Source organism: Argiope bruennichi, chromosome X1, assembly GCF_947563725.1.
Source record: "Argiope bruennichi chromosome X1, qqArgBrue1.1, whole genome shotgun sequence".
In the NCBI taxonomy this organism is placed as follows: domain Eukaryota; kingdom Metazoa; phylum Arthropoda; class Arachnida; order Araneae; family Araneidae; genus Argiope; species Argiope bruennichi.
The window spans coordinates 119,093,855-119,110,920 of record NC_079162.1 but is presented as its reverse complement, the minus strand read 5'-3'; the positions used below and the strand labels follow the sequence as shown (position 1 = coordinate 119,110,920).

The 17,066-nt window shown below is 27.2% G+C and overlaps 1 protein-coding gene across 2 annotated transcripts in view; it reads left to right on the top strand.

The window, feature by feature from the left end:
- Positions 1-8,594: 8,594 nt before the first annotated feature.
- LOC129958657 (solute carrier family 45 member 3-like) overlaps positions 8,595-17,066 on the top strand; it is an 86,482-nt gene continuing 78,010 nt past the window's right edge. Inside the window, exon 1 of one of the 2 annotated variants that reach the window (XM_056071273.1) lies at positions 8,595-8,663. The gene's annotated coding sequence lies outside the window, so the exon portion shown is untranslated. The remainder of the gene's footprint in view (positions 8,664-17,066) is intronic. The other variant, XM_056071275.1, reaches the window with a different exon arrangement.

The following is a 17,066-nucleotide window of genomic DNA, read 5'->3' as shown; positions in this document are numbered from 1 at the left end:
ACATTCTAAATTTAGTAAAATAATAATTATGTAAATGGCTAAGAGACATTATTAAAAAAATACGTTATTAGAACTAACAAAATTTAATTAAAACGTTATTATTATTATTAAACTAAAATATTAGAAATTAGAACGTAAATTAAATTAGAAAATATTAAAAATATTAATTAATTAGAATATAGTAAAAGAAAATCAAGAACTTCCATTCCCTAAAATTAGATTTAAGATTTTTCAATTAAAATCGAAGCGTTGATTACATAAAAAAATAAAATCATTCATTTAAAGTCGTTATAACAATAATTAATTTTTATTTCAAAACTGCATTAAGATTATTTTCAGTCAGCAGTTTTAATAAAAAAATTCCTCATATAGAGTTTTCATAACCAGTAGCAATTAACGGGAATGGAAATTGCTGACGGTCGGAAATATCACTTACCTTCGAGGCAAAGTCAGGTTCCGATGACCAGAGGAGAGCTAGGGAGAGCAGCACGCCAGAAGACTGGAGGAAGATCTGGATAATCCCGTTTTTTTCACCCTATTTATAGGGCTCAGATGGACTAGAATGTTCTAAGGGGGGAAAAAACTCGATCACTGATTGGTCCATTGGCAAACGGATGCTCTTTTTCACCGAATTTTTGACCCAGACACTGTCTGGAATTGTAATTCCTGGAATTTTAGGATCAGATTAGCATAAACTCGTGGGAAATTTTAGCAGACATTTTTGTTCAAAAAAGCATTTAGGCTGAAAAAAAGGTTTATTCAAGTTAATATATTTTATTAATATTTTTAATGATTTAATTAACAATATTTTTCTCTTAATCTTAGAACGAAATTGCACAGTTAATTAGATATTGGATGAAAGGTAAGGTATTTTATACTTTGTAAAAAATGAAATTAATCCAATAATTTTTTTAAAAAAATTTTTATCTAAAAAAATTAGAAATAGAGATTGTTAGGGATCGGTTATTGTTTCTTTGTCATTAATTTAAGACAAGTCAAATGGAAACATTTTTCATGTTTCACTCCTGTACAACGAAGAAAAAAAAATCATATATTTAAGTTTATTTTTCTTTCATTTTTTTTAAGATTTTCAAAAGCGAAATGATTATATACCCTTTAAAAAAAAACTATAATTTTCAAATTGCACATGATTTTTAATTTTTTTTATTTGAAGCAATTAATATTAAAGACAGATAGATCCATTATGAATACATTTTAAAAAAATATAATTAAATAAGATTAAGTTCCCATTTGTGGATTTTTAATTTGTAAAATCAATTTACTTAATATTTTTAATAAAATCCAAGATTAACTTTACCAATCAAATACAATTTATATATTTAATTTTATTTCAAAGTAAAAAATGTTTAATTAATAACAAAGTTGACAGCAATTAATAATAACAATGTGTTTTGTTTTGTATTCTACGTTAGAAGACACTAATTTAGATTTTTTCATTTCTTTGATTAAGAATTAAATTTAAATATGTTTATTTGCAATTCGAAATATACATATATATATAGACAGAGAGAGAGAATTCAGAATTAGTTTTAGTATTCTGCCAGTAAATATTTGATTTCAAAATAATAAATAACATGTAGAGTATCCATTCTAATAGCTAATAACTAAATTCTTAGAAATAGGCCCTGGAAAATATCCTAAATATCATCAAGAATTGTATTTATGTTGCTTGAATCGTTTCTGAAAAACATTATTATGTCTAAGTTTTTACTCAATCGCCTGGTTCTATTAGTAATATGTTGGGAAATATTCTTAACACATTAACATTTTTAGCGAAAAAAGTTTGACACTTCTATAAGTAAAAGTGATAGATTATCGAAGGTTTGAGTAACAATCTTTTTAACGATTTTAGTCCATTTTAATGACCGTCTAGAAGAAAATTTGTCCATCAATACAAGGCGCTTCCTCGAGACGACCGTTGATTGGATTAAAATAATTAAAATTTAATATTTCTAAACTCGATTAATTTTTGACAGAGAAATGAGAAACTTCTTTTGTGTTAACTATCAGTTTGTCAACATTATTTTACTAAATATGACTAATAGAATAGAAGCACAGTATAAAAGTTTAAACCTCATAATATTTCATAATGTAGTGCATCTACTAACTCAAACTACATAAAATATAATTCTTTACGTCATTTAAAGTTTGATCATTTTACCTATTTAATGATTTAGAAATTAGCTATTGGGACACAATTAGAATAAACACTCCGCATACTATTGCATTGAATAATTATAGTAGTAGATTAAGTTTGTTAAAACTAGTGCATTTTTTTATCTATTTTCTATCATAAATATCGATTATTATTTACGCGATGAACTCGATCAATGCAAAATTATTTCCTAAAATCAGTATATAAAATATCTAATCTATAACAGATGGAAGCATGCAAATGATTTAATTAAAAAGAGATCCAGTAAATCTAAAATTTCACAAGAAAATTTCAACTTTTAAGAGTTGATTTGTTTCCAAAGGAGATTTGGGATGAAAAGAGATGCGAATATATCTCCTTTTTCATTAACCTTGTCTTTCGATACAATATGGGTAGTTAATTTAATCTTTAATACCATCGATTCCATTAATATTTGTTGAAAATTTGTCCTGAAATGATAGCGCTTATTTTCCTAGTATATAATAAAAATTCTCTTGGGATTTTCCTCTAATCTCGGTCACCTTGTTTCAGAATAGGAAAGTTCTGGACTCGAGATGCGATTTCTTCAAAGTTTTATCATGTTCGTGGACCTGGTGTACTTTAAATTCGAGAAGGTGAAATATCTTCCAGTTTAAAATATCTTCCAGCATAAAGATTAATTAGCGAGTGCCAACTCAGATATATTCTCATCATCTGATCATTATTCAAAGTTACAAAACCTCATCTCGAAACATCCTAAAATTAATTTAGTCATTTTACGGCTCTAAACAGGGCATATTATGAGCTCCCTCTTTTTATACTCAGCACATTGTTCACTAAGTTATCATGTTAATGATTTATTTTCGATTATTCTTTTATTTCAGTATCTTTTAAAAAATATAAGTATTTATCTTTAATTTATATATCATGGAAAAAATAATAAAATTCTTGAAAATTTATTAATAGTTTATATATCTCTTACTTACAAATAAAGCATTTAATTAATATAATGGATTATAAAGAAATAATAAACTTCAAACAATATAACAGTTAAAAGTAATATTTTACAGCACTTTTCAAATGGAATGTAAGATAATCAACTGAATGAATAATTAATTTTCTATTATATAATAAATAATGAATTATGCTTTATTTCTCAATAATGAATTTAATAATTCTTTTAATACCATTGCATCTCTAATATTTTAAAATTCCAAGAATTTATATTTATTTTTCAATTAGGCTAATACTAGTCGATTTTCCTGCCCTGACTAGCCTAGCTACTAGGTCCTAAAATTCTATCTCTTCTCTTCAAAATAATTTTAAAACTGAATGTTAATCTAGCTGAATTGGGCCAAATCTCAAATTTTTCTATCAGAAAGGCATTTTGAGTACAATATCCATTATAAAGCGAATCTATCATATTTAATTTCCTTTAAAAGGATTATAATGTTTATACACAAATATAGAATTTTCTTCAGCAAGATTAACTTCTACAACTCCTTAATATATTTCCTTCGTTTTTTTATACCTGTATTGAAACAAATGATAACATTCAATATAACAACAATAATATTTTAATGAAATACATTGTTCATTTGAGTAATTTTGTAATTAAAATTGGAATTCGTTATAAGCGGGAAAATCAAGAAATGTTCCTTCAGAGGAAAAAAAAAAATCAAAATATATAATTTCTGAAATAATTTTTAATTATGAATGTTCTTGAAAGAAGGTTTAATGAATATAAAAAAATAATAAGATTTGTAGCAATTTAATTTTTTAAATGAATGTAACGTCGTAAAATATTGACTCTCGGTGGTTGGATCATTTTAAATTTGGAAAAAAAATTATTATTATTTGATTTGTTTTGAATCTCGCTTAAATAGGATTTTTTCTAGCAACTATCTCAAAAAAAAAAAAAAAAAATTAATGAAAGTTGAAATAAGTGAGGACCCCTCCTCGAAAAACTGAATGACCAAACTGAATTTCTGAATGACCAAATGATGCACCAAATTTCATGAATCCTATCAAGAATATGTGTATTTATTTATCTATGTGTATTTATTTTCGAATTGCAGTATCGATGAATTAATTAATGCCGATGATGTCTTGAATTATCCGATGTTTTCAATTATTATTATTATGTCGATGATGTCTTGAAACAGACATAATTGACGATGACATATTGATTTTTAACATATATATAACCTCATTTATGTATACTTCAAATATTTTATTAGTTAATAATATTCAGCCGAATTAATAAACAGCCGAAAGTATGGGAACTTCACCCCAAAATGAGTTATAATAAAATATTCTTAGATTTTTATTAAATTTATTATATTATTTCATTAATTATTATTTTATAATTATTTATTAGTTTATCATATTATTTTTTATTAATTTATTATATTATTATTAAAATTATATATTATTATAATATTTTTATAAAATTATATTAGCACATCTTTTTTACTGATGAGAACTGAAATTTCATTATTTCAATACGTTCATTCTAGAATTTGCCTTTAAATCGGCACTGCGTAGCTAAATGTTCGTTCTTGTACCGTTACCCAACAACATCCCTAAACAATGCATTTTGAGGTAATTGCTCATTGACCTTTCCCACGGGAAATTTGTTCATGTTACATAAGGTATTCCGGCACGTGGAGACAGTGAATCACTCGTTTGCGTAGTTTTCATGCAAAATACTTTGTCTGACTTTCAGTTCGTTACTTTTGATGAAAGTAAAAAAAAAAAAACAAAAAAAAAAAACGTGCTCACACGTGTATTTTCCTCCTCTTTTCTCCCCTTCACAACTGAGCATTCAATTTATAAAAAATGAAACAATTGTGCATGAATTAATCAATTTCAGTTATTTCTTCCTTTTTTTAATTTATCTGAAATCAATACATAATATTTAATATTGTATAAACTTAATTAGTGTATTCACTTAAAAATAGCTTTTATTAATTATTAAAGATCTATTTTCTCCACTATTTCAAGGCTTTGCATTTATCGGCAAAATGATGCTAAAGATTTCATATAATTAAGATTTCACTCTATAAATATAATAAGTTATAAATAAACGTAAACTGGAATTTTTAAGATTTCCAAGGATTCAATATTTTATGGACATTTCCTTATTCTTTAAAGCAGTGATTCCCAACCAGTACAATGGATTTCCTTGATGACCAAATACGGGTATCTGTAAAAACAATGAAATTTGTAATATTAGATATAAAAAAAGAAATACTCAAATAAAAACTATAATGCTAGAATTGTGTTGCTCTGAATCTTTACACATTTTATGTGATTACAAAATTTCTGCTTGTTATATCTAACTGTGCGTTCAAAATGGTATAAAAATAAATGTAACCCTTCTCCCCTTCACAACTGAGCATTCAATTTATAAAAAATGAAACAATTGTGCATGAATTAATCAATTTCAGTTATATATATATATATATATATATATATATATATATATATATATATATATATATATATATATATATATATATATATATTCTAGAGTATATTTATTAAGACATTAAAATAATTCAGCTAATCTTTAGTTGGACCAAAATATGAAGGTAGTATCATTGGTTTAATATCTTGAACAGTAAAGAGAGAGAAGTAAATTACATGAATAAAAAATGAAGTAAATTTTCTTTTAGTAGGCAACAAAAAAAATTGTTATTTAACTTATTGTTGAAATCGACATTTTGGCAATTAAAATAATGAAAATATCTTTCAATGTGTGTGTGTGTGTGTGTGTGTGTGTGTGTGTGTGTGTGTGTGTGTGTGTGTGTGTGTGTGTGTGTGTGTGTGTGTGTGTGTGTGTGTGTGTTTGTGTGTGTGTGTGTGTGTGTGTGTGTGTGTGTGTGTGTGTGTGTGTGTGTGTGTGTGTGTGTGTGTGTGTGTGTGTGTTGGCATTGGAGAGGTGCCAGATTGTGTGTGTGTGTGTTTATGATATTTTAAACTCTGATTTCAATTCTAATTAATTTACAAAGTTTTATCTTAATTTAACCCATAAAGTCATTCTTAAATATTCTCTTATTTCCTGATCCGATTCCATTGTTTCTACTTTATAAATTCAAGAGAATATAAAATTGCTGAATCGGCTAAACACCGATACATTCTAAAGCTCCGCGTGAAGGGCTAGAAAAATGTCCTATGAGCACAATCTTTTTTAAAAGATCCCTGTGTTTCCCTTACTTATGATTGACATGCGTCAAAAATCCCTATCAAAATCTCATAATATATTAGCACTATGAAAAAATATTTTCCCTATCAATATCTCAGGTTATATAAGACCAAGAATAAAATGTTCAAGAGTTTTTTCCTCATTTCTTTCTGTGTCGTTCTGCGTTGTGTGTGTTGCTCTTCGCTCTTGCTTGTAATTAATGCGTGCTTCTCCAAGATGAAATAAAACGACGTCACGAAATCGAAAGTCTCTTTACTGTCTTCAAAACTGCATTCTGCCTTACATAATATATATATATATATATATATATATATATATATATATATATATATATATATATATATATACAACAGACATATTAAAAATTTAAATTTATGAAGTTTAAAATTGCTTCAAGATTATCAAGCTTACGAGACTCATGTGAACCAGCTCTTCATGAATACAAATGTGTCTCAGTAGGCTCAAATGGATTAAGAAGCAATTTATATAGACATTTTAAGTGATTTTGATCTAAATTGAAAAATTATCGGTATTTTTGGAACAGATAAAAGCTGATATAAACCAAAGTTGTAATAGTACGCCTTTTTGTATAAGCTATTACTTTTGTTGTAACAATTCGATATTGAAACAAAATCGTTTTATATGTGAGCATAAATTATTCATTTCTTATTAATAAAAGGAATTTTTTAGCTTTTTATACATAGTTTTTTTGTGTATACATTGAATATCTGTTTTTTTGTATTCTCACCTTCTAAACGTCTTTCGCTACACCCCGCTCCATTAAAGTTTTATAAATATGTCTACTAGAAAACCTGAGCCGGTCGCTGGTGTTTCTCATCATTCTGTATTTGCACTAATTAATACATATGTTTATAAATAAATACTTGTATGGATGAACATAAAATATAATGACAGTATACTCTAGTACACTGTTCATCCCTAAACTAATTGAAATTCAAGATAGACAGAATTTGCAGGCCAGTATTTTTTCCCCTCTTTAGAGAGAATGTGTTTCTTATAAAGGAAAAACATATTACTTTCAATTCGTCGGATTTTTTGTTTGTTTGTAATTTAGCTCAGTTCTCCAAATATTATAAAATTCAGGAATAGATTCTAATTCAAGATATCCATCGATCATAGACGCAGAGTTAGCTGTCTGCCAATCTTTGCAAAAATTTTCATTGTCATACTAGTAATACTAATTTGTTTCATTGAAATTGTTTGAAAATAGTTAGATGAGAAATTTGTAATATAATCTGGCTATATATTTTTTGTTAATAATTTATAACAACAACATTAAATAAATATTTTTCCATACAAAGATAACAATTATTATTTTTTTAACTTTCTTATATCCAGAATATACGCAGAGAGAATATTACAATAGTCAAAAAATTCAATCTCGAGATTTTGATGAATTTTCAAGTATTAGATCTCAGTTGAGCTCGAAAAACTACTCTTTAGAATTATGTCTGTCTGCTCATCTGTTCTGAGCAGGATAGCTCAACGAAACGCAAGAAATTTGGTATGAGATATTTACACTATAAGAAATCCATAAAAGAACCCTGTCTGTATGTCCATCTGTGTGCATTTGAACATGATAAATCAACAGTGTAAAGAATTAGATAGATAGATTATGGCATATGATTTTATCTCTAGAATTATAGAGCAAATTTTGGACCAACTCTGTAAATCGATTTGAGAAACTGAACGTTTATGAACTCAGTCGAAAAAACAAAATCATATATAAGAAAATTTAGAGTATAATATTCATTATTTTATGAAGATTAACTCAAAACTTTCCGGAATGAGCGATTAAAATATAAGTCGGAAAGATAATATTTTTGTGAGTACTAAATATGTCCCGATACGCAAATTATTTTATAAAAATTAGCAGAAAATTAGTCTTGTAATAAAGATAATCTTTGGCTACTTTCATATATGATTTGTCTGTAATAAATTAACTGCATAGAAATTAAAATGAATTGTAATTATATTAAATTTGTAATTAAATTAAATTACAATTATTTTCTAGATAGTAGCATCGAAAGTTACATATCACGGCGTTTAATTTAAATGTTTTTCTGCAAACTCATGCTATTTTGTTTTAACGAAAGAAATATATTACTCTAAAACTGCTTAGACTCTCTGAGATTAAAAAAAAAATTGCTTTGTCGTGATTTTTAAAAGGCCTTAACGAATTCGACTGCTCTTCTTCCTTTGCGCGAAGTCCGAAGTTTCGCTTTCCTTTTCACTACAAGAGCCGTTCATTTTCCATCTCCAGTCTACTTTCTGTAGGTAAAAGGGGACTTTTTTTAAAATAAAAATAACAATTAGAAAATAGAAAAAGGTTAATTTTGGAAATTTATGAAGTCTTAAAAAATTTTATCAATTGTGAATTTCGTGCAAGTGGAAAGAAGTCGAAAGAGTGATAAGTAAAATTTATATATATGAACTACTTCGTCGTTTCCTTTCATGCTTGTGAAAATATTTTTTTACGATTTACGTTTTTCTTGCATTATAGTTTTGTATCTAGATATGACTTGCATTTCTTGAGAATTGTAACCTTATATTTATTATTGTAAATTTTTATTCTATCTTCAGACATACAAGTATATACTCAAGGAATAAATGCTTGTATTGATAATTCATATCATGTTTTCCTTCGAAATGTCTTGGAATGTGGATCAATTGTACTGAATTTAACGATACTGGGGAACTATGAAGCAAAGTAGACTCTCGACCATCCTTAATACTCTACCTAGGTAAAAAAATAAAAATTAAAAAATAATAAAACATAATAAATAAATAGTGAAATTAGGAATAATTTACTTTTTTTAAAACTGCAAATTCTGTTTGGCGCTTTCCTTTCAGGAAAAAAAAATTTTAATTAAAAAAATCTTATTAATGAAAATAAAATATTTTATTATTTTTGTATGCACCATGCTTACGTTTTCTGTTAATGCGATATTTATTTTTAAAATTATGCATGCAAATTGTACAATGAATGGGATTTTATATTTCCTGCAGTTAGATATGATAAAATTTAACTTAAAGTGCGTGTAATATTTTTATTCTTTTATTTCCTTTTCCATAATAAATTTTGAAACATTCAACAGAATGCATAAAAAATAATTACGAAAAACTGTCCCCATGTATTAAGACATTAAGGAAAAATTATATGAAGGAAAGTGAGGTTTGATAAAAGAACAGTGTTTATAATGATTAAGAGATACAGGTAACGGAGATCTGTAGAACTCCGTTCTGTACATTTTTTTTAAATAAATACTGTCTGATATTCTTAGATCTTAGGTCAAATAGCTGGTATTCCACATTTTATAAATGTGAGCAGATTTACAAGCACGCCATTTCAAAAATAATCATATATTCAAAAAGATTATGAAATTTCAATTTCGAATTAATTTTATCTATAATGTACAGTAACAATCTTCTGCATTTCAGTTTCAATTCAAATAATTCACAGCTAATAAATCTGAATTTCAAAATTTCATTTGATCACTTCATTATAGACTCAGTGAGAATTTCTGGGACTGTTTTCTTTGCAATAGATTGTTTTCTCTATATATATTTGCATATTTGGATTTTTTTTTTCAATCCTGACCCTGAAATTTTGCATAAGTATTTGGACTTTTCCCTTGAATTTTTTTGCATAAAAATTTATAAAATGTTTCTCAACACTATTCCTTATTTATGCTGTTACTTTGTATTACTTTTATATTTCATTTTGTTCATTATTTTGGCTCTTTATTGATTTATTTCAATTTCTTTGTGAATATTAATTTTAGAAATATTTTAATTAGAACTTTACATCAGAACTCATTCTGTAACGGACATTTCACCTTGACAGATGTAATTTTTCTTTGAAAAGCTTCATTGCGGTCGTGATCTTATGTTTCTATTTGTTTTCAGTTGTAGACATTTCTAATATTATTTCAAAATGATACCGTTCACTTTCTCTGCTCAATCATTTGCCCATCGTCACGAATTCGGAATTTTCACGATTCTAGATGCAGAATCATACAGACCCGTACAATAATAATACTGCTTTTAACATTAAAGAAATACCGACTACTGGCTTTTTAACGCACCGCATTATTCAAGAAACTATCATTACTTTCTTGATAATCCTATTTCAGAGAATAATACAAAGAATCATTAAATTCGTCAAAATAGCAGTAAAGTACATTATTACAGTGCATTATTAAAGTACATTTTTGAGATTTTTATATGGTTTTGTATTTGGTACCATGATTATTTATATTGTTTTTGAATGTTATCGCATCAAACGTCATTAAGAACGATGACATACAGCTTTTCAAATCTTAAAGTTTCGCAGTGTCGTTTCAGTTAAGTGAATAAATAAAATTCTGTTATTTATAAATTTGTTTGATAAGTTCGAATATAAGAAACTCTAGGCCATTAGCGTTTGGGTTAATAAACTATAAAACACCTTTCGATGTTTCAAATATGAAACTTCTGAAGAATACGAGTTATACTGAAAGCTTTATTTGGGTTTTAAAAAGAATCCAGACTAAATATTAGCCCATTTGAACTTTATTTAGAGGTAGCTGATATAGTGCAATATGCAATGTTGTTTACGTTTAATGAAAAACTAAAATTATATTATTTATTTACTTGTTTAGTTAGTTACTTGTTACATTTTTTTAATAAATAGTTCCTGACATTCTTAAATATTACTCCTAATATCTTTAATTCTATATATTATAAACGTAACCCCATTTACAAGCATGTCATTTCAAAAATAATCATGTGTTCAAAAATATTTTGATATTTGAGTTTCGAAACAAATTTTTCTATAATGTTCAGTAACAACCTTATGAATTTCATCTTCAAATAATTCACAGCTAATAAAGCTGAATTTTGAAATACAGTGAAATAAATTGTGTATACATAAAAATAAAAACTGCAGTGAAATAAATTCGTGATTACTTCACTACAGACTCAGTGAAAATTTTTGGAACTGTTTCCTTGGCAATAGAGTGTTTTCTGTATATATATATGCATATTTAGATTTTTTTTTTTTTTTAGTCTTGACCCTAAAATTTTGCACAAGAATTTTTACTTTTCCTTGAATTTTTTGCATACAAATTTATAAAATGTTTCTCAACACCATTCCCAATTTATGCTGTTACTTTGTATTGCTTTTATATTTGATTTTATTCTTTATTTTGTCTCTTTATTGCTTTCTTTCAATTGTTTTGTGAATATTCTTTTTATAAATACTTTAGTTAGAATTTTACATCAGAACTCATTCTGTAACCGACATTTCACCTTGACAGATGTAATTTTTCTTTGTAAAGCCTCGTCGCGCCTGTGATCTTATGTTGCTATTTGTTTTCAGATGTAGACATTTCTAATACTATTTCAAAAGGACACGATTCACTTTCTCTACTCAAACGTTTGCCCATCGTCATGGATTCGCAATTTATACGATTCTAGATGCAGAGTCATACAGACCCGTACGATTTTAACATTAAACTGATATAGACAACTAGCTTTTGTAACACACCGTATTATTCAAAAAACTTTCAGTACTTTTTTGATAATTGTATTGTAAAGATTAATACAAACAGTCGTAAGATTCGTCACAAAAGTAGTAAGGCAGATTATTTACTGAGATTTTTATGTGTTATATTTTTGGTAGCAATGATTCTTTATGTTACTTTTGACTGAAATCACTTCAAACTTCATTAAAAACAATGACATACCATTTTTCAAAATGGCAAAGTTTCGCAATATAGTTCGCAATTCATTTAAGTTAAGTGATTAAATGAAGTTCTATTATTTATATACTTGTTTGATAAGTTCGAATATAAGAAACTTGCTTAGGCCATTAATGTTTGGGCTATTATACTACAATACACCTCTCCATGTTTGAAAGATGAAACTTACAAAGGAATTTGATTTATGTTTATTGCTCTTTTTGTATTTCAAAAACTAAATATTAGCACATTTAAGCTTTATTTAGAGATAGCCGAAGAGTACTTTTAAATAAAGCTTAGCATAATTTATATTAACTATATATTATGCTATTGTAATATATAAATTAACTATATATTATTACTATTAATTATCACCTAATAATTATATCAGTAATAATAGAGACTGATAAAATTAAGAAAGTAACTATGCATGATATGTTTTCCGAAATGCCAAGCAGGCCGGATTCTCCATTTTTTTTATAGATATGACTTAACATTATCTATCGCCTTTTCGTTACAAGATGTGATGATCTGAACTACATAAAGAAGATTTGTTTAATTTTAGTACTTACTTTATATTTAATACTTTATTTTAGATTCGTTACGGACTCTAAAATGACTCATTATCGCACCCACGTAAATTCTTATATCCATCCGGAACATTGAATTGCTTTCATGTTTCTGTTTCTTTTTTTTTCACTTTTTTATTTTTTTCATTGTTTTTTAATTCTGTTTTATTAACTGTCTTAGTTCGAAATTTTCGTCGGAGCTCGTTCTTATATCCAACATTTCCCGTTTGGCTCTGTACATTTTTTTTTTTAATTTGAAAAGCCTCAATGCGGATAGCCGTCATTAGTTATAGATATTTCTAATATTTCCTCAAAAAGACTTGATTCACATTTTTTTACTCCTACGATTGCACCTCTCTCTGTTTGGGAAACTTCAATATTAGACAGTGTAATTAGCAAAACTGGACATATCTTTTTTATGAGCGCTTGGCCAATCAGAATGAGGCGAACTTGATGACGTATCTAACTGCTCTCCGCTTCTAACCATTCCAGATGAGGAGAGCCCTGTTGACGTAACTCATTTTGCTTCGCTGTCCAGCCAGTCAACGATCGGAGAGCGCAGAATATTCGGAGGTGGCGGGAAGCTGACTAGCATTTCAATCGCAACAGTTATCCTTATGGGATGGGCGAATCTATCGCAAACCTTACTTTTCACAGGTAGAAGCATTTGAGCCAGAGGAGCACTCGGGATAAGTGTTGTCATTTAAATGTTGAGTAGTAGCTCAACGCTTTTCCCGGTTCAATTGAATAATCGTTTTTCGCTGAGCACCAGAAAAAACGTTGTCATTGATCCATGTATTTTTTTTTTTTTTTTGTTAAATAGTGAGTGAAAAAAATTAATTTTAAATTTCCCTCTATCATAATCTATTTTAAAATCGCTAGTTCTTATCTTTGTAAATGTTGTTTTGCAGTTTACAAATTTGTTCTTGTGATGCATTTTATAAATAAATCGCATAAATTTTCAGAAACGTATAAATTACATTGTGAATGAAGAGGTAATGTGATATATTGATAGTTAAACTCAATCATATGTAAAATAAAGATAAAACAAATCATTATCCATTTCATACATGTTAATTTTTATTTGGTCATTTATATTATTCTTGTGCTTTGTAGTTTTAGTAAATGCATGTTAAATTCTAAAATGAAATTGTGAATAACTGAATGTGATTAACTAACAGGAATTCATATCTGTAATTATAATTAAATAACTCAATGAATTTAAATAACACATTTTATGAGAAGAAGATATATAAACAAAAATTAATGATATAGGTCATCTTTATCTTTTTTAAAATAAGCGAAACAACATTAATACAAATTTAGAAAAATAATTTTTTAAAGTGCTAATTGCAAAAATAACTTGACATCACAACGTTTATTAACTATTCGGGGAAAGTATTTGGATCTTTTTCTTTATTTTCAATAATTCAGTCTTCAATTTATTTCTAACTTAAATGAAACACAAAAAATAAGCAATAGCATTCATATCATAGTGGTATAATAGACATAGCATATTGAGTATGTAAGTATACATTGTAATATTCATGGTATATACATAGTAGTATACATTGTAGTATTCATGGTATACGCATGGTAGTATACATTGTAATATTCATGGTATATCTAAAGCTTTTGAATAGAATTTTTTTTACTGCAAGTTTTTCCCCTCATCTAGACAAGCATTTCTTATGATAATAGCAGTAATTATGAATATTTTAGGTGAATAAACATTTTTATTTATGTTTTAGGTAATTTGAAAAATTTAAAATATTAAAAATACAATTCATGACATATTTATTTCTCAATTATATCTTACATATATAAATAATTAAAAATAGAAACCATTGCAATTTAATACAAAATATCAATTAAGAATAAGAACTATCTAACTAAAATGCTAAAAATATATATTCACACTTAAATTTAAATTGATAAACATCAAACAGAAAGCAAAAAAAAAAAAAATTAAGAATAACTCATTATTTGGCATGAAATCTTTCCAAACATGTAGGAGTGTCTTTTTGTCTAACACATAATGGCACATTGCATGTTTTGCACATTGTTTGTGCTTTATGCACATTTTTTTGGAATTGCACGAAGGACATCTTAGAGGGGAACACTTGATGGACATGTGATATTGAATCGAATTTCTTCTGGCACAGACGGTTTGTTTCTTTATATTGCTATTGATGGTGAAGAGTAGCTGCGCCGCTCCGAAATTGACGTTTCTTCCCCCATTAACATCAAATCTGAAATTAATTGTCTTCTAAACTCCTTCAGTGCTTTCACTTCTGGGATTTTACAGGAATTTGGCAGCTGCGTAAGTAAAACAAACGCATGGATAACACGTACATCTAAAAAAAAATGGAAAAAAGCCTGTGTCACCATTTCCGAATTTTACGATCTATTTTATACAGGATTTTAAAATGATCAAAATAATCTACAAACCCTATATTTTTATTATAGTCTACAGCAGACTGCGGGCAAGAAAGTCTTTAAATGCAGAATACAGTAATGATAATTACGAAAAAATTTAAATAAAAAATTAAGGCTATATTAAAGTAGATACAGGAAGAAATCGCAAAAAAATTAAGCAGAGCATGAGCTTTAAAAATAAGTCTGGAACGAAAGGCAAATCTGAAATGCGAAATGTTTTCTGTTTTCAAAAATGTTTGGCCTTTCTCCGAAGACAATAAAAACAAACCTCCCTCCTCCCCCCTCGAACACGAAATCTGCATCGCATACTTCTCCTAAAAATATCAACTTATAGCTTTCCCATGGATACGAGAGATGGCAAAACGGAAGATAAGAGAACCAAGAAACAGATGTCCTAGACGCGCGGTGTCCCCAAATGAGACCACTCAGAAATCAACTACTTTGGTTCGTTCTTAAATTAATTATAAGCTTCAAAAGAATTATGATTTAAAAAAATCATAGATATTGTAAGAAAGCGGATGACTGATTTCGATAATATTTCAATTCTTAAGAAATCAAAAAAAAATCTCACATTTCAGGCAAAAAATCGAGGTATATTTAACATAGAATTAATACCAAAAAATATATATAAAATTGCTCGGTTTGTCATCTATTCATTAGAAAAGAAACCGTTTGCATTTTTCCTACAATTTTTTGAGTTTTAAAACCAATATATTTTTTACAGATATTTTTTAAATTGGTGTCTTCTTTTGTGACCACCGCCTCTGAAAGTGTTAATGCATGAAATAAAATCATTTTTCAACTCGTGTTTTATTCACAATTTAAGTCTTTTTAACAATTTAATCATACATAAACTATGACATAATTGTAAATACACTTAAAATATTTTCACTTAATAAAGTTATTTATCTGCTCAATTAGTGTTATTTGAAAATAAGTAGCAGTCGTTAATGATTTAAATTTGCAAAGAATTGTATTTTATTGTGATTTTTTTACATTGAATTATTTAAATCCAATTTTTTATGACAACTCATACAAGGTTATAATCAGTTACATAAAATTATTTAAATGTAATTTTCTGTTAACATATCGGAGGATATAAGCATTTCTTTTAATATTGTTTCACTTTAAATCAAGGTTTGTTTTTCTAGCCGTAAAATCATATTATGAAGAGTTTCATGTCCGTACTTGAGGATTTCTTAGTATATTTCAAAATATCAAAAATTCTTTAAAAATTAATGCAATTGTCTTATTGATTAAGAATTGTTAAGAATATATATAATATTGCAGCCTGTTACTGACCCTCTAAATATAGGAAAGAGATACCCTCTACTTTAGAAAAATTAAACTATTATTCTCCCATTATTCATTTAAACAGAAGTGATGTTGATTAAAATAAAATGTTAGAGGTTGAACCAATGTATTATATAAATATCGAAGACTTAAATGCTCAGTATATTATAGTTTCAATATATGTAAGAACGGCCATTTTTCATTTGAATAATATATTTGGTGCAACTCAGCCAAACGTGGCTGTTTAATCAATTAATTCTAAACAATCCATAGGAATCTATAAATAAAATTTTGTTAGATTGTCGATGTCTCACTTTATCCACAATTAATTGAAATACAAAAAGGCAATAAAGTAAAATTCTTGTTTGGAGACCACTGTGAGCTAATGAACAGAATGAAACCAAATTGCATATATAGATTATGGAAAGCACAGGGAACTAAATTTCACAAAGAAAGTTACAATTTCTATATATTTTATAAAGTAAAGGACGCAACACTGATTATGTTCCACATGAGCCTTAGTACCATAATGTTTTGGTTCCAATAGCACCAATATGTCTCCATATGAAAACTTTTTTTTTTTTTTTTTTGCCTAAAGAGTATTACTGGAATTTAGCTTCATTCTATTTATTAGTTTTATTGCAGATGCCTCTTAA